Genomic DNA, 18,026 nt, shown 5'->3' on the forward strand with positions numbered 1-18,026 from the left:
GGACAGTGAGAATGCCCTAGAGACTGACCTTATATACATATCATTAGTGACCTAACCCCATCTCCACCATAGCTAGGACAGGGGAGGGCCAGACAATGGCTGCTGATAACACAGCAGTCAGACCTATAGACTCCCCTCAAAGCATCTATCCTTAGCTCACAAGTGTGGCGAGGTTGTAGACACAACAAGAAACTATCGAGGTTGCGCTGGTCTCAAGCCCCAGTCCAACACATTACGAAGACAGGGTTGTTTTCAACAGGTACCATTGAAGAAAATGCCTAATGACGTGAAAAACTGCTATGCTTTACTTTACGTAGGAAGATGACATAGTTTAAATTAAATAGAAATGCTAACAAATGCAAGCCTTGACTGGCACTACAGAAGGATGGCAATGTAACACCAGAAAATTTTATGGTGCCTTTTTGCAACTTCCTCTAGGCTTCATTTGCACAAGAAGAATCGCGTACCTGAAGGTAGTAGGCTGGCCAAGGCACCAGCCACCCACTGAGAAACTACCATTGGAGAGTTATTGGGTCCTTTGACTGGCCAGATAGTGTTACAATAGATTCCTTTCTGGTTATGGCTCAATTTTCTTTGCCTACACATACACTGAATAGTCTGGCCTATTCTTTACACATTCTCCTCTTTCCTCACACACCTGACAACACTAAGATAACCAAATAATTCTTCACTCAAGGGGTCAACTACTGTTCTGTAATTGTTCAGTAGCTACTTTCCTTTTGGTAAGGGTAGAAAAGACTCTTTAGCTTTGGTAAGCAGGTCTTCAGAAGGATACTCTAAAACTAAACTGCTGTATTGTTTTCTAGTCTTGGGAAGTTATAGCCTCTGTACCATGGTCTTCACTGGTTTGAGGGTACACCCAGCCACACTATTCTATGTTTCCTTATATCCTTTCCTCACTGAGCTATTTTCCTGCTGGAGCCCTTGGACCTACAGCATCCTGCTTTTACAACTAGAGTTGTAGCTTAGCTATATATAAATGTACAAGTTTCCAATTATTGGAAATTAGTTGTCAGGAAATTTATAACATGAATTAGACAACCAAGTTTGGTAGTCAAAGCAGAATGCAGAGGACCATACCCACTTAGTTTAGGCCTTACAGAGACATCCCAACAAAATATACAAAGCATTTTATCAACTCCAGGACCTTTGAATCAAATACATCTACAACACACAAAGCATTTCTTGCACAGGAAAAAAAAAATAGTTAACGCTAGTTTAACATTGCATCATTTACTGATAAACTAAAGGGACAACTTTATCAAAAAGTTTATCAATTAAGAATAAATTTTCTCTCAAGAAACCCTAGAAATTTAAAGATACAAATCACTAACAAGCAAAACACAGTATAATCTTCATTTTATATTCAAGAAACACTGTAATAAAACTGCCAAGAACAAGAAAAAAGGAAGAATAAGATACATCACCAAAGGATGGTACAAATAATATTCTACAGTATGGGACAACTTGCGGCACCTGCTCTTTCCGATATGAGAACGAGCAGAGATAACAGAGTAAGTGTGAGCACCCAGCTACTTTCTCCAAGTTGCATGTACCCATGTTTATTACTGCCAGGAACAACTCTCATTACTTAGTGCAATTCTTTGATGACATCTTCACTAGTTCTTCTCGAAGTTTCAGTGAACTCTAATGAAAATGAGACAGGGGAGAAACAAGAGTCATGCAGATTAATGACTACGCTCTTATTGTTAAAGTGACCAAAACAGCACAACCATGTGTTGAGTCCTCGGTGCCTTTCCTCGACCGGTAGAAGAAATATCCCTCTAATGGAGCATCAGCGATATTTAAGGAAAACTAATTTCCTTAAGTTCATATTATTGTAGTCATTGTAAGGCAACAGTCATCCCACCTGGCAGGAGCAAGTATGCTGGATAACAGTAGGTACCACCAAAAACTCTCAATTATAGTTACCAGGGAAAGAATTGCAATGTACATGTATTGTACTGTACATCAATCTTTTGTATAGCCTTGACTACTTCCATTGAAAATCTTTTCAAATATGATATTTACAAACATTTTATTCAAACAGAAAGTAGCACATTAAGAAGCCGCTGAGTAGTACATCAAGAGCTGAACTGCACCCAAAGACAAATTGAAAATTGCTTTACCCGAGGAGTGGGCGGGGGTACCCCTCCACACATCAGCGACTATAACTACCTTGCTAGAAGTTTAAATGGGATTTCAAGCTTTGCTGATAGCATACTTCAATTAAGGGACTCGGGTTTGTACGTTTATTTGCGTAGGAACAAATGCATAAGTATATTAAAAGGTTCATCTGCAATGAAATACAGTCTATTAGCTGGTGGAAATTTTGTGATAAAGCATAATCTACATTATTACTAGAGATCAATGTGCAACATTTTACTTTACAGTGAACCCTCGCTACTTCGCGGTTCGACCATCGCGGATTCACCACTTCGCGGATTTTTTTCATAACCCATATATATATATACATATTGGTAATAACAAAATCAACATACTGTACTGAATAATCAATATAATCGATGCAAAAACTAACCTATACACAGATGTGTACAGTAAATGCGTTTGTTTCTTCATTACGATCAGAGAAACGTAAACAAAACATTGGTTGCCATTTTTTATCGTGGTTTTTGGCGTGTTTAGGAAACGCACGATATAAAATCGCCTTTAATATTTGTGCCTGTTTTAGTTTAGGGTACTGTAGTACATGCATTAAGTGTTCTGTACATTAAAGGGTAGTTTGTTAACAGTACTACGTACAAGGGAAGGTTTTAAAAGTCTGAATATACATGTTAAATAAATAGGTAAATATGGTGTCACTACTTCGCAGATTTTCACCTATCGCGGCCGGGTCTGGAACCTATCTACCGCGATAAACGAGGGTTCACTGTATTAAGGTTTTTTCAGCTCTCGGCTCATATTTCTCTTTTCCTGATGCAGTTAACTCCTGAAATGATGATGTAACATTGATGCTCAAGTACAAAAGAGAGAGAGAGAGAGAGAGAGAGAGAGAGAGAGAGAGAGAGAGAGAGAGAGAGAGAGAGAGAGAGAGAGAGAGAGAGAATATCATGACCTCAAATGTCCTTTATTAATAATACAGTAGCAAATTTGAACATTTTCATCGTACATCAATTAAAAATTAACGGCAATAATATCCTTTTGTGAACTTCTCAGAATATCTTTATGAGTAATTTCTTTCCAAATAGTGAAAGAACATAACATTTGGTAATTTGGAGAAAGTAGAACAAGATTTCATTAACTACAAGGGACTCTACCAGCCGAACTCAGTTGAGTCCCTTGTCAGGGTGGGAGGAACGTAGAGAGGAGAGGTCCCCTTTTTTTGTTTCATTTGTTTGATGTCGGCTACCCCACAAAATTGGGGGAAGGGCCTTGGTATATGTAGGTATGAATGTACAAAATAATGTATAAAAAGATTCAATTATTATGGTCAGGTTTAAATACATACAGCTTTCTATATTGATGGACAATATAACATCACACTGAATACATTAAAACAAGCAATAATTCAAACTCCAACTTTCTCGTTCATGCATCGAACATTCACATTGAGCAAAATTTCAATACATTTACAAGTGAAGTTCAGAAATTGCATTATGAAATGTGGAAAATATTGAACTGACCTTTGCTACAACATAAGGGTGAACAAACCACAACAGTAAATTCATATTGCCCACATTACAGTGAACCCTCGCTACTTCGCGGTTCGACCATCGCGGATTCACCACTTCGCGGATTTTTTTCATAACCCATATGTATATACATATTGGTATTAACAAAATCAACATACTGTACTGAATAATCAATATAATCGATGCAAAACTAACCTATACACAGATGTGTACAGTAAATGCGTTTGTTTCTTCATTATGATCAGAGAAACGTAAACAAAACATTGGTTGCCATTTTTTATCGTGCTTTTTGGCGTGTTTAGGAAACGCATGATATAAAATCGCCTTTAATATTTGTGCCTGTTTTAGTTTAGGGTACTGTAGTACATGCATTAAGTGTTCTGTACATTAAAGGGTAGTTTGTTAACAGTACTACGTACAAGGGAAGGTTTTAAAAGTCTGAATATACATGTTAAATAAATAGGTAAATATGGTGTCACTACTTCGCGGATTTTCACCTATCGCGGCCGGGTCTGGAACCTATCTACCGCGATAAACGAGGGTTCACTGTACCAGGAAACGGATCTATTTTTGGGCTCAGGCCATGTCGTCCTGATGGAAGGTTCCTTTAGTAGCTTCCTAAGGGTATATTTGACTACAGTGGATATTCCCAGAGAATTAAACTAAAGGTTTCCAGAATTCTAGTTTCTGGCACATTCGAAACTGATGACCAATATTTAAATGAATTTAAATTAGTTACATGCCAAGATATCTTTTTGTTTTCAAATGCAAAGAATGCTTTCAAATGACTAAATATTGAATGTAACATGCATAGAAATTGCCTTTTTCCTTTTCAAATGACTAAATATTGAATGTAACATGCATAGAAATTGCCTTTTTCCTTTTCAAATGACTAAATATTGAATGTAACATGCATAGAAATTGCCTTTTTCCTTTTCAAATGACTAAATATTGAACATATATTTACAATTACAGTGATGACAATGTTGGTATTTGAAATAATGTATTGGTATTAGTGGTAGTTACCAAATAAAGACAAATGATACTTACCGCATATAAGACGAGAATTCATAATATCTTTTGGAAAAATAAGTTCTACAACTTGCATCACTGCAATATTAAAATACTCTCTTCCCTGCAGACATTTAAAAGTCAGCCAATTCAAGAATCAAATCACTCGGAACCCTTAACAAAATAAATGCCTTCACTTCCTAAAAAGATATATAGAAATACTTATTTCAAACCATATTTTTCAATAACTACTAATGAAATTCTTCATGCGTTGCATAGTAACCATTTCCAAATGCATTAACCCTTTTACCCCCAAAGGACGTACTGGTACGTTTCACAAAAGCCATCCTTTACCCCCATGCTATAAAAATTATTTTTTTCATATTTTTGATAATTTTTTTGAGAAAATTTGGGCATTTTCCAAGAGAATGAGACAAACCTGACCACTCTATGACAAAAATTAAGGCTGTTAGAGCAATCTAAAAAAAATATACACCAAAATGTGTTGGGAAAAAAATAACCCCTTGGGGGTTAAGGGTTGGAAATTTCCAAATAGCCTGGGGGTAAAAGGAATAAATTATGCAACACTATCTTATGCTTTTATCGAAACAAAATTCTAGTTAAAACCAAAATACACCCTGATACTTTTGTCCAAACAAATCTTGACTCTCAAGGCCGGTCGAAAAGGTTAAAACTATTCAACTATGTTGAGTATTCAAGATTTAAAATTTTGATGAATAAAACTAAATAAAGTTTAATCGAATTTAAGGATTGGTTAAGTAAATTGATATACAGTATGTCTGTTGTTTAGTAATCCCTTCATCCATGAACTTAAAATAAAATTAAGCGATATAGCACTCCACGTACCCCTAGTTCGAAAATAAACATTTCTTGTTAAAGCTCTTTCAAAAGAACGTTCTCACCAAAATACTTGTGGATACTTCCAGAATTCATAAGCCCTAAACTACAATAATAGTTCCTTTCCATTTAATACTACACACGCACTAGAATTCAATCTCATATTTCACGACTGTTTTCTACAATACAAATTTACATTCTTTTCTTTTAACCTTTTAAACTTATTTTCCACTGAGGTTTCCCGTACCTATTCATGACTTTACTTGGATAAGACCTCCCATTGGCCTTTTATTGAAATAAAAGTATAAAACTTATTTGTTTTATTGGAATTTTTATCAACTTTAAAGCACGTATATACAATAGTCATATGATTTTTCTAATTTACTACACTTATAAGTCACACATTTCAAGTTTTCACACATATTATGTACAGGATTTCCTCCGATATTCGTTCATATAAGTATTTCTTAATCACATTAAAAGTTTGTAGTATGGAACAAGTCCTACAGATTTTGTATTAGATTTGAGAACAAAGCCCTGCAGAAGAATACTGGGAGTTAAATGGTAGTACAGGATTAGAAACGAAACTGTTGAGACAGATTAATCGGGTGCCACATACAGACGAGATCATGGCGTGGGGTAGACGGAGATGGTTTGCACTTCCCAAGAGAGATTAGCGCACCAAACTTTCAGTTGGGCTCCACAAGGCACTAAAAGAGTTGGAAGACCCGGGTCTACATGGCCGAGGCCTATGAAACGTGAAGTAGGTGGTGATGAATGGAGAGGTATGGATTCAAATCTCAAGATACAGACGACTGGCAAAATCTAACCGAGGCCCTTTGCATCAATAGGCGGGGGAGGAGATGATGATGATGATCATGGAGCACTATGTGAAAACAGAAACATGGCCACTGATAAGAAAAATATTAAGATATATATAAAAAGGTACGAGCTAAAATGCAAACGTTAGACATTGTGACTGTAGTAAAAGCATGATAGTGTAAAAATCTTATATCTACATGAAAAAAAAAAATATTCATAACTGTACCTAAAAAATGACAAAAACCAAAGTATAATTTGTCACAAGGGGCTAGCTAGCATTTTTTCTTTCTAAACACCACTAAGGGTTAGACAAGTGTGATTTCTATATTAAAAAGATTTTTCGTGCATCTATGAATCTTGCATGGCTTGAAATTGAAGAAGGTTTTCTCTTGAGCAGACTTTCAAACAACAAGATTCTTGTCTTGAAAGTGATAATTTACAGGCTGGGTTGGGGCAGCCACCTGAAAATTGCAACGAACGTAGTGAGTTTAGATGTAAAAAAAATTATGGCAATGATACTATAATCAGATGTCAATTATTTTGAAAATAACCATAACAACAGACATTCAAAAAAGGGCTGAGCCCATCATATATTTTTCCCACACAAGGGTTGTGTAAGACTGGAAAAGTTCCAACTAATATTAAATTACAGTGACCCTACTATAATTAGGATACCCTTATCAATAATTTTAAAAATCAACTCTAGACTTAACCCTTTTACCCCCAAAGGACGTACTGGTACGTTTCACAAAACTCATCCCTTTACCCCCATGGACGTACCGGTACGTCCTTGCAAAAAAACGCTATAAAAATTTTTTTTTTCATATTTTTAATATTTTTTTTGAGAAACTTCAGGCATTTTCCAAGAGAATGAGACCAACCTGACCTCTCTATGACAAAAATTAAGGCTGTTAGAGGAATTTAAAAAATATATACTGCAAAATGTGCTGGGGAAAAAATAACCCCTTGGGGGTTAAGGGTTGGAAATTTCCAAAGAGCCTGAGGGTAAAAGGGTTAAAACAGTACTGCACCCATCATATTTTTCCCAATACAAAAGTTGGTAAGAATGAAAAGTTCCAACTAATATTAAATTAATTCTAAGGTTAGTAATTTAAACAACTAAACCTCAGAGGCTGAAAACGAAGGTTTTCCCAAGTCTTAAGACGACGCTAATGTTGTCTGATATAGAAATTGAGTTTAACTTTGCTTACACAATGCTAGGTTCAAATCTAATAACTTTGAGAATAACACAAGATTAAAAAGAACACAGTTTAAATTCAAGTCACGATGAGAGGACAGGTAGGTGAACTCAAGGGACAGTTTAAGACCAAAAAAAGGCCCCATTTCAAATTGTGAATTTGGGATATGAGGTTCAACAATGGGGCCTGGGAGTACATTCAACACCCATGTATAGAGAAAGGTTAGAAATTAAGCATAGCTACTGGCCCAAAAAGATACTGTACAGACAAGTAACGCACTGATGGTGATACCCACCTTAGTCGAGATTAAATTCTTTGGACATCCTTTCGTAAGGAGTTTCAAATACCGACTATAAAATAATAACTTCCAATACTCTGGTACATTTTCCATATTTACCTCTTATCACATTGTTGATCTCCTTATAGTGGCAATCAAGACTCGAGAAAGCTCTTCTTTACGGAAGCTACGTACACAAATGCGCTATAGCCATAACGGTGACCTGCAAATAATTACAGTTTATCAGATTATGAAAAATTAATTAAAAATTTACTTAAGTGCAAATAAATGCTACAAACAGACAGATTTACCTGGTGCAATAAACCATCCCAAGACTATAATGCAAAATGCATAGATCTTTATTGGCTCTCTAAAAAGTCACCAATTTTGCGGGGTGTTACAGCAGTACACAGTGCTGAATCTAACACTTACATGGACCTTCACTCGTGTCGACATTTTTTTAAAGACTTATTTTGAAGTCTTTTTGACAGTATATTAAGGACTCACATATGTTACAAAAATCATATTCTAGTATTATGGTACATACAGTATATATATTAACATGAATTTAATATCTAAGAATGAAAATGTTGCAGATGAGATGGTGGGAACTGTTGGAGGAAGGGTTTTAGATACAGTAAGATATGATTTCGTGTAGGAGAAGTATTGATGGAGGGAAGCTATGGTGAGACGAGAGCTGAGAGAAAAATATTTTCAAAGAATTTTAGTCAGAGAGAAATTTAATTTTGTTAAAAGAGAGCATTGGTATCATTAACTAGTTACATTTATTTAGATAGAGATTGGGGTTTTTTCTTCAAATATTTTGACTACAGTATACAGTAGGTGTAACAGCTGTTCTATAAAACTAGTCTAGAGGTCAGTCTGAAGCTAAAACCGCATTATCACAGTACTGTATAAGTGAATGTATGTAACTGTACATGTGTACGAACAGAATGGAATCAAATATAAAACGAGTAGGAAGAGCAATCAGAGATTTGAGACATCTGCCAATGAAGATGGTCAACATTTTACTCGAGCCTATGGACCAAGCTTTCCCTTTTACACAAGTTAACCGTGAATGAATCTACTGTATCAGATACCTGCATAAACTTGATGGGTTTCTTCCTATCCGCTGTTCGCTGTTAAAATTTGAGAAGTCTGACATAACACTACTAATAGACAAACATAAATAAACAGGTTATTTTATAACCTCGTCGGTGAAGGTAATTTGTATATGAGTATTTTTATTTAGGTCCATAGTACTCCAAACTCAACAGCTACATCCTGACAATCAGCAAACTTTAAAAGGACCAAACAAAAACAGAATATACCATAAGTTACAACATTGCTATTGTATACTAACCCCCATGGAGGCACAAACAGTAACAGACTAGAGGGGGCCACTTATGCCATCCAACGAAGACCACCAACATTGCCTTTTATCTATTTTCAAGAATACTATCTATATACCAACGGCACTTCCCCCAATTTTGGGAGGTAGCCGACATCAACAAAGAAACAAAACAAAAAAGGGGACCTCTACTCTCTACGTTCCTCCAGCCTAACCAGGGACTCAGCCGAGTCCAGCTGGTACTGCTAGGGTGCCACAGCCCAACCTCCCACATTTCCACCACAGATGAAGCTTCATACTGCTGAATCCCCTACTGCTGCTACCTCCGCGGTCATCTAGGGAAAATATGGCGCTGCTTTCAACAGGGAAATATTTCACATGGAATGGAGTTTGAGAGGAAGGAGAATCAAGAAAGCAAAACCGACTAAGCATCAAGATGGTAACGGGGATGAAACGTTAGCAGGAAAAAGGGTGAATGACACGTGAAACAAATACAGCAGGTATCACTTTTATCACTACAAGAGACGCTTGTGGTTACGAAATCCAAATGTGCAGGGATCTTTGGGGTTAAAAAGATGTGGGAACATTACGCAAGAAGTAGACAAAGAAACAAATAATTTTGTGCTGCAAGAGCCACCCTTCAAAAGTGCGCAACATATCCGCTCCCTCAGATACAAAGCATTGCACCAAAGCAATAAAGTATTAAGCTACAAAAGCATGGACGAAATGAAAAGATGGCTAAACTAAACTAGTAAATGAGTACCTTATAACTTAACATAAAATCGTGAGTACTGTAGCGTAGTCTAAAGATCTCTTCTACTGTAAAGACTAAAATCTTGTAAACAATAAGGAAGATCTTCTACAAAAATGCCTAAAAGGACTAAGATCAATATCCAAAGATCACAGTATCAATGAGAAGGCTGGGGGAATGCTATATGCTGTTCCCTGGGCTACAAAAACAAACTTGAGGAAAAATGAATCAAAGAGACCATTAGTTAGAGTAGTACATCATCATCATCATCTACCAAGGAAATTGAGGGGTAGCCGACCTCTAACAAAGGAAACAAAAAAGGGGACCTTTCCTCTCTACGTTCCTCTCAGCCTGACAAGGGACTCAACCGAGTTCGGCTGTGTACTGCTAGGGGTGCCACAGCCCCTTACCCTCCCCCGTTATCCACCACAGATGAAGCTTCATAACGCTGAATCCCCTACTGCTACCTCCGAAGTCAGAGTAGTATATACATAAAGGCAAAAGGACAGATGAAAAAGCAAAGGATAATTCATAGATTAAGATCTACTTAATAGAAATTTCAGCAGTAAATATATCCAGTCGTGGCGATAAAGCGATAACCAGAAGCACTTTAATTTCTCGGAATGTTACACCACGGTTAATGTCCTTAGCATTAGGGGCCAAAGCAAAGTCTATTATTCTGGTGACAACCAGTTACAGTAATTCTTATTTGGAGCAATGTCTACTTAAATAATGTGGCGGGATGTTGCAAAACATGTTGCAAAACAACCCCCACACCCTTGAATCACTCTAACTGACAATTGTCCAACAACACAAACTTTCCCCTTACTTTATCAACCGGACTCTTGGACAGAAGGAAAATTGAAACAAAACATAACCTTAAAGCTCTATTACCTTACAAACTAAAATAATCAACACCAAAAGGATCCACATTCAAAATACTTAAAACTGATCAAACTTAATATTAAATATGCAAAAACCAAAACACCATTCATATAAAAAACCCTTAACAAACTTAAAATTAAAATAGACCACAACCAATATGTATATATTATTTTATAGGACACTGACACTGTCCTCAACACAAAGCCAAACTGTCTTTTATGGCAAACTACCAGTATCACCACTTGGTGGTCAACTATTCCACTGGGTGGCAATTTGCACACACTACTTCCCTGATTGGGGTCATTGTTATCATCATCATCATATTCATCATCATCATCATCAGCAATCTTAATTCAAAGGCCAAGTCATCATCCGTTCAGAAATCCAAAAAAGTCCAAAAAAAAAAGTCGTATACAGGCCAGGTCATCAACAGTTGAGCAATCGAATAGCGAAGTCTAAATGCAACAATAATCCACTTTCAAAACTTGAGTCCCTCCAAAGGAGGAATCACATCCTGCCAAAATAAAAAAAGAAAAACACTTACAAATTCACTGGCCAACCTTTATGGTATCTAATTGGTTGGGGAGGATCAAAACTCAATATATTGTTTATTCAAAGCCCTCTTGGCTTGGATTTTGGGATAGCCATTACTTCTAAGCAGTACCCGGTAGCCAGGTTAAGACCAGAGGTCTTGGCATTTCAATTAAGTGGAGTACTGTAATTTGGAAGACATCTTTCCTAGGGGCTAAGATGTTTTATATATTTTGAACTGAAAAGCAGATCTATTAGAAACTCGGCAGATATGTTTTCTCAGTGGGGTTAAATGAATTTGTCAATTCTACCTTAAAAGTGTACCGAATAGTATTGGGTTGAGCAAAATTGAAATGAAATTGGTCAGAAATCGTACCAAAAGTGTTCGATTTTGACTGATGTGCTTGTTATTACAGACAGCATACCCTATAGACACCGTTGTTTCATTTAGCATAAACGCTCCCTAAAAAAGAAAGAAGAACCAGGACTATGAAAAAATCAGTCGTATGGTAAAAATTTGTGATACTTGCCTTAAAACATCTCTCTCTCTCTCTCTTGTTGGAGAAACCCCTGGGTAAATCGAAGTGCTTTAGGACCCATGAAGGGGTTTCTCCTTTTAAAGCAATAACGTATACCATGATCTGCAAAAGAGGGTATTTCATTAGGTACATGTAATAGCTACAATACAGATACTAAATTCTTTTCTTACTATTGTACCCACAAAAATATGTAAATGAGGCTTATAAATACAAAAATATAGATTGGAAATCTCAGCATTTTCTTTAATATAAGTCTCTTGCAAAATAAAAATTCTCTACAAGCATATATTTAAACCTTATCACACATACCATCCTGAAACATGTTTATTTTCAACTGATTCAAGTTCAGGCAGATTTTTTAATAACCCTCCCAGATAGTGTTCCCCCTTAAAGAATTTATGGCGCATAGCCAACCAAAGTGAACTTTTCGATATTAAAAGGACATCATAAAATCAATACAAATTTCAAAAGAAACTTGAACTTTTCCTAGCTACGCAAACATGAGTCCTTTAAAATAGGATATGTCTTCAACTTTACTGGAACAGCCGAAGGTAGTTATCGACAAGTGGACCTCATTAGAAAACAGGTGGTATGAGTGGGCGAATAGCTTTGCCCACCTGTTGGTTAGACTTTCTGTCTTTTAGAATAGGTAGACTCACTAATTGGTGAGCAGGAAGTTCCCTTAAAACCGAACTGATTGGTTATTTTTCCTCCCTGGAGGCGTCGGTCTGTTCTAGATGATAGCAAGGGAGAAGACTCCACCTTATTATTTGCCCATCATGAGGAATCCTTTCCCCTGAAGGGATAGCAGTATGGGCATGTGATGTTCAATGGGTAGGTACATAATCATGTGACGGAGCCGAGAGAGGGTTGTGAACTCAAAGGCAGGAAGCAATCGACTGAGTTATATTATTGTAGAACACTCTCCTTATATACAAAACCTCAAGGCAACAGGACATAAGTTCACAAGACAGACAATATTACAGAGGAAAAACCAGACATGAATTTTCATGTTCTTTTTAGTGCGAGGGAAGAGCGAAGATACAAGCATAATATATACAAAAGGAATTATGTACAATTGTGTGAAACACGGTTGGTACAATCAGCTACCCTCCCTCTTGTCAAGGGAGGACAAGGGAGATACTTCATTAGATTCTAAGAATAGAGCTCGGAAGGAATAGTACAACACCTGCATCGAGTCACGGCTTGACTGCTTCATCCCCAAGAGAGGGAAAAGAAAGACTATTATGCATTACTATAGAGAATATGATTCCTATCGTGACGGTCACCATCAACATATCATTATTAAGATTGTTAAAATTATCATCACTATCGTTGTTATCAAAATATTAAAATAATTAAAACAAAAAAAAATTATTATCGTCGTCGTCATCTGTGGGGGAGCTGAGATAACTACATAACTAATTGAACAGCCAGTACAGGACCATGAACTAAAGTGTTGTGGCGGGATGTAAACAAAAACAAACCCCCACACCCTTGATCACTCAGACAAACAAATTGTCTCACAACGCAAACTTTCCCTTGACTTTTACGTCAACTGGACTATTGCACAAAGGGAACAGTAAAACGAAACATAACCTTGAAACTATATTGCTTACAAATTAAACACAACCAAAAAATCACACATCACTAAACATAGACTTGACACTAAAACAGACAAAAATAACAAGTCTATTTTATATATATGGTATAACGGTGCGTGTGGGTACACAGAACTCACCAATAATCAGAAAACAATATCCCTTTTCTAACCCAACACCAACAGTCCACACACAGTACCAAAAAAACACTTAAAAATCAAAAATGTTAAATAATTTTTATTTTTCCTAACATACTTACCTTCGAACTACTTTCTTTAGGAGATCACTGGTTATCTCTCTCTCTACGACCAGAGATTTGAATATATACCCCCCCGTTCCGCGCTCTCAGTAGCTTTTACCCCCGGCATCCAGGAATGTGCCCCGAGGGTAGGATTAACGGTAGGTCGCCCATTGGCCAGGTCACGTTCGTCATTAAGTTCTCTGGTCGAGAGAGGAGGGACCAGCCCTCCAGAATTGCTCCTGTTCACAGACGCCTCCAACCAAGGGTGGGGAGCCCACCTCCTCGACGGGACGGCACGAGGCACCGGGTTGGAAGGGGAAAAATAACTCCACATCAATGTCCTGGAGTTGAAAGCAGTCCAGAAGGCATGCTTACACTTCGCCATCAACCATACGCCATAAAGCAGCAACAATTAATCACACCAACATAAGCGAAAACACTTAAGTATGAAATATATAAGTGTGAGTGGTCACTGTCGTCCACATACGCATAACAGCCCTAGCCCACTGCGACAACTTCCTGGCAAAGAGTATTACCCTACGGCCAATTCCACCGCGGAATCGCTTAACTTTATACTCTCAGAATATCATATCCATATCCAGGCCAAACCAGTGTCGTCATCATCATCATCCGGAACTTATATTAAGCTTGGTCATCAAGAGTTATCCAAAAGCGGTCTACAGTGAACCCTCGTTTATTGCGGCAGATAGGTTCCGGACCCGGCCGCGATAGGTAAAAATCCGCTTAGTAGTGACACCATATTTACCTATTTATTTAACATGTATATTCAGACTTTTAAAACCTTCCCTTGTACGTATTACTGTTAACAAACTACCCTTTAATGTACAGAACACTTAATGCATTTACTACAGTACCCTAAACTAAAACAGGCACAAATATTAAAGGCGATTTTATATCATGCATTTCCTAAACACGCCAAAAAGCACGATAAAAAATGGCAACCAATGTTTTGTTTACGTTTCTCTGATCATAATGAAGAAAGAAACGCATTTACTGTACACATCTGTGTATAGGTTAGTTTTTGCATCGATTATATTGATTATTCAGTACAGTATGTTGATTTTGTTATTACCAATATGTATATATATATGGGTTATGAAAAAAATCTGCGAAGTGGTGAATCCGCGATGGTCGAACCGCGAAGTAGCGAGGGTTCACTGTATATCTAAATCAACAAATGATCAAACGTACGGGGTCGTCATCAATCTATCTATAAATGTGCGGAAGGCAACCAACAGTCCATGGACAAACAAAAACTCCAAAGGAGTCCAAAGGAGGAATTACGTCCTGCAAATAAAAAAAAGAAAAACTTACAAACACTCCTAGCTAACTGAACTATCGCACTATAATCAAAGATAAATAATAAACTTTTTATCATTCACGATCGCGCCCAACAAAGATAAATGAAAACACTGTACTTAAGCTAATACAAAAAAATCACTTCCAAGGCGGCTGGTTGATGAAAAAAATAATAATATTCCAGCATTCAGGACACAACCGACTCCTGCTACCGTCAATTGCATTCGCCCAAGACATTCATCACCGCCCTAACCTTGCTAAAAAAATGTAAACAAACCACCTCAATTATACCAACAGTCTTTCCCACTACAAACAAACAATCATTATACTAAATACCCCTCGTTCGGTGGCGCGCACCGCAGACACACACACACGCAAACACATGCATACTCGCACCCGCTCTCCCTCTCTCTCTCTTTCTCTGTCTGTCTGTCTGTCTCTCTCTTTCTCTGTCTGTCTGTCTGTCTCTCTTTGTCTGTCTGTCTCTCTTTGTCTGTCTGTCTGTCTCTCTCTCTGTCTGTCTGTCTGTCTGTCTCTCTCTCACGCGCGTGCGCGATTAGGCAAAACCAAAGCAAATAAAATTAATCCTCGTCTAGAGATCTGTGGACTCCTTAAACCTTTTACCTCGCGAACGAGACAAGTACGTTCGATAGTCTGTCCTCGTGTAGGAACAAACCACAGCAAGGACAAAAGAGAAAAGGAATAAATAGAAGGGGCAAGTTTATAAACAATAGGACTCATCCTTGCCTAATAAAGCATAATTCTATGGTTGTTAATACTGTATGCATATTGTCCAAATTTCTTGTAAAAATTATGAATTTCAAAATTTGTATTTTTCCTAGCTATAAAAACCTACAGCTCTTTTCATAGGAGTATTTATTTTGGAGGAACTGAAACTAGAGTTTAAAACTTTTGCAAGGTGTTACTACCCTACGCTAGTTAACGGATGGGGGAGTAGTTGGGTAGTCTAGCCACCCCGCTCACACCAGCACTAGGGACTGACCGTCGCTTTGCCGTTGCGGCAGGACTTCTCAAGGGTAGACGATGGCAGACCCATTATGTGTACAGAGCTCCAGGTTTATATACCAAGGAGAAATAAAAATGATTTCCAAAATTGTCATTGGTTCCACCACAACACAAAAATCTTCCGCTCTTCACAACTTGCAGGTAGTGGACGATGAATGTTACTTGTTTCCCACACGCCAACTAGCAAGACCTGTGTCACTGAAATTCTTACAAATGCCAGGGATGTACATAGACTTGACATCGTGTGCACAGGGACATCGATCAGAAGTGAGAGGTCATTTGGAATGGCCTTTTCGATGACCTGTCTGATCCAGAAAGAAACTAAACATCTCATGATCTTCCTTTTGGTTCTTCCTGTGCTTACAAAGAACCCGCTGATCTGACGATGGGTTTTTTGCCGTTCTTTTTACGTATTTCCTCAGTACTCTCACATAGCCGAGTAATCATTGATTAGGCTCATTTGCTACCCACCGGGGACTCTCATTCCAGAAGGGCCCGAATCTAGGATCCGTTACAGCCGGATTTTGAGTCGTGGCTATAAACTCAGGGATGAAGCTGTGTCATTTTTACTCCCATACATGCAGCTCACTGACTCTCCTGCCAGAGGACAGAATCTAGAAGGAAGACAGTCTCAGTCAGAGGCGTGACGAAGAGGCCCATAAAAGGCTGTTTTCAGAGAACGTAAGACTTTGACAACGTTCCACGGAGGCGGGGGTTTGACTTCCGAGTGAGGGAACGTGCGCTCAAAGTTCCGTATGATGACGGAAAATTCCATCAAGAAGGAAATGTTAATTCCGTTCAGCTTAAAGACTTCCAAGTGAGGGAACGTGCGCTCAAAGTTCCGTATGATGACGGAAAATTCCATCCAGAAGGAAATGTTAATTCCGTTTAGCTTAAAGACTTCCGAGTGAGGGCAGGCGCACTCAAAATTCTGTGCGAGGAGAGAGAATTTGGTCAAGAAGGGAATGTTACCTACATTCAGCTTGAAGACTAGCTTCAAGGACTTTCACCGCCGACACCAAACAGTTTTCCTACCTGATATTTAAAAAGAATTCTACTCTGCTATTGTTGGTCTAAAGGCACTGTATGTAGAGATACTCTGTCCACGACACCCAACACAAAGTACTCATTACTTTGCCTGATAGATTGTGGAAGAACACTACTGGAGATAACCAGGCATGTGCTTCGCAACTGGCTTCAAAAAGTCTCTCTTTGCGAGCAGCTATTGGATAATCCCAGGATGTGAGGTCAAAGCGATTATATCGCTTGAAGGAAACTTTACATGTGGTTGTCCGAGTATTTCGGGAAGAGGAGGGAGATCACCTGGGGCCTCTGTGAGCAGTTATATAAGATCAGGGAACCATCACTTGATCTTGCGATGCCCTAACTTGTTCGATAGCCTCCTTACTAGACAGAAGGGAAGGAACGCAAAGACGTCTATTCTGTCCCGTGACCTTGAAAAGCGTCCTGTCAGAACGCCCGGGGATCTGGTACTGAAGATTCAGAACTATAAAAAAAAATCAGTCGTATGGTAAAATTTAACACCAATGATCCCTATCTGTGATACTTGCCTTCAAAATGTTAGCACCACGCAAGAACCTATTTTCTCCCATCAGATGTGTCTTCTCAAAACATCCATCTCTCCTGTTGGAGAACCCGTTGGGTAGAAGGAATAGAATAAGGAATTCTAAAGGCATTTTTCCTTTCAAAGCGACAACGAACACCATCATCTGCAAAAGCCTGCTGTAGAATCCTGGGGATGGTTCCTGGACGGGCTGTAGAGCTCCCTTGCTCAACATGGCTGCCACTTCCCCTTACAGGGCTGCTCTCTTCTCGGTGTCCTTGGGTGCCAACCATTCTGCTCGATGTTCGGGGATCAGAGGGGGCGGTTCTGACAGGAAGAGAATTCTGTATCTCTCCCTGAGGACTGTCACCGTCCA

The 18,026-nt window shown here is 38.2% G+C and overlaps 1 long non-coding RNA gene across 4 annotated transcripts in view; it reads right to left on the reverse strand.

Moving 5' to 3' along the window:
* Nucleotides 1-3,151: 3,151 nt before the first annotated feature.
* Nucleotides 3,152-18,026, reverse strand: part of LOC137637531 (uncharacterized) — a 44,294-nt gene continuing 29,419 nt past the window's right edge. For 2 of the 4 annotated variants that reach the window (XR_011043687.1, XR_011043689.1), the window contains exons 6-7: nt 7,860-8,064; nt 3,152-6,826 (exon numbers count right to left, since the gene is read on the reverse strand). This is a non-coding gene — a long non-coding RNA (uncharacterized lncRNA). Of the gene's footprint in view, nt 6,827-7,859; nt 8,065-10,921; nt 12,001-18,026 lie in introns of those variants that run through there. The other 2 variants (XR_011043690.1, XR_011043688.1) reach the window with 2 other exon arrangements.

Source organism: Palaemon carinicauda, unplaced genomic scaffold, assembly GCF_036898095.1.
Source record: "Palaemon carinicauda isolate YSFRI2023 unplaced genomic scaffold, ASM3689809v2 scaffold817, whole genome shotgun sequence".
Classification (NCBI taxonomy): domain Eukaryota; kingdom Metazoa; phylum Arthropoda; class Malacostraca; order Decapoda; family Palaemonidae; genus Palaemon; species Palaemon carinicauda.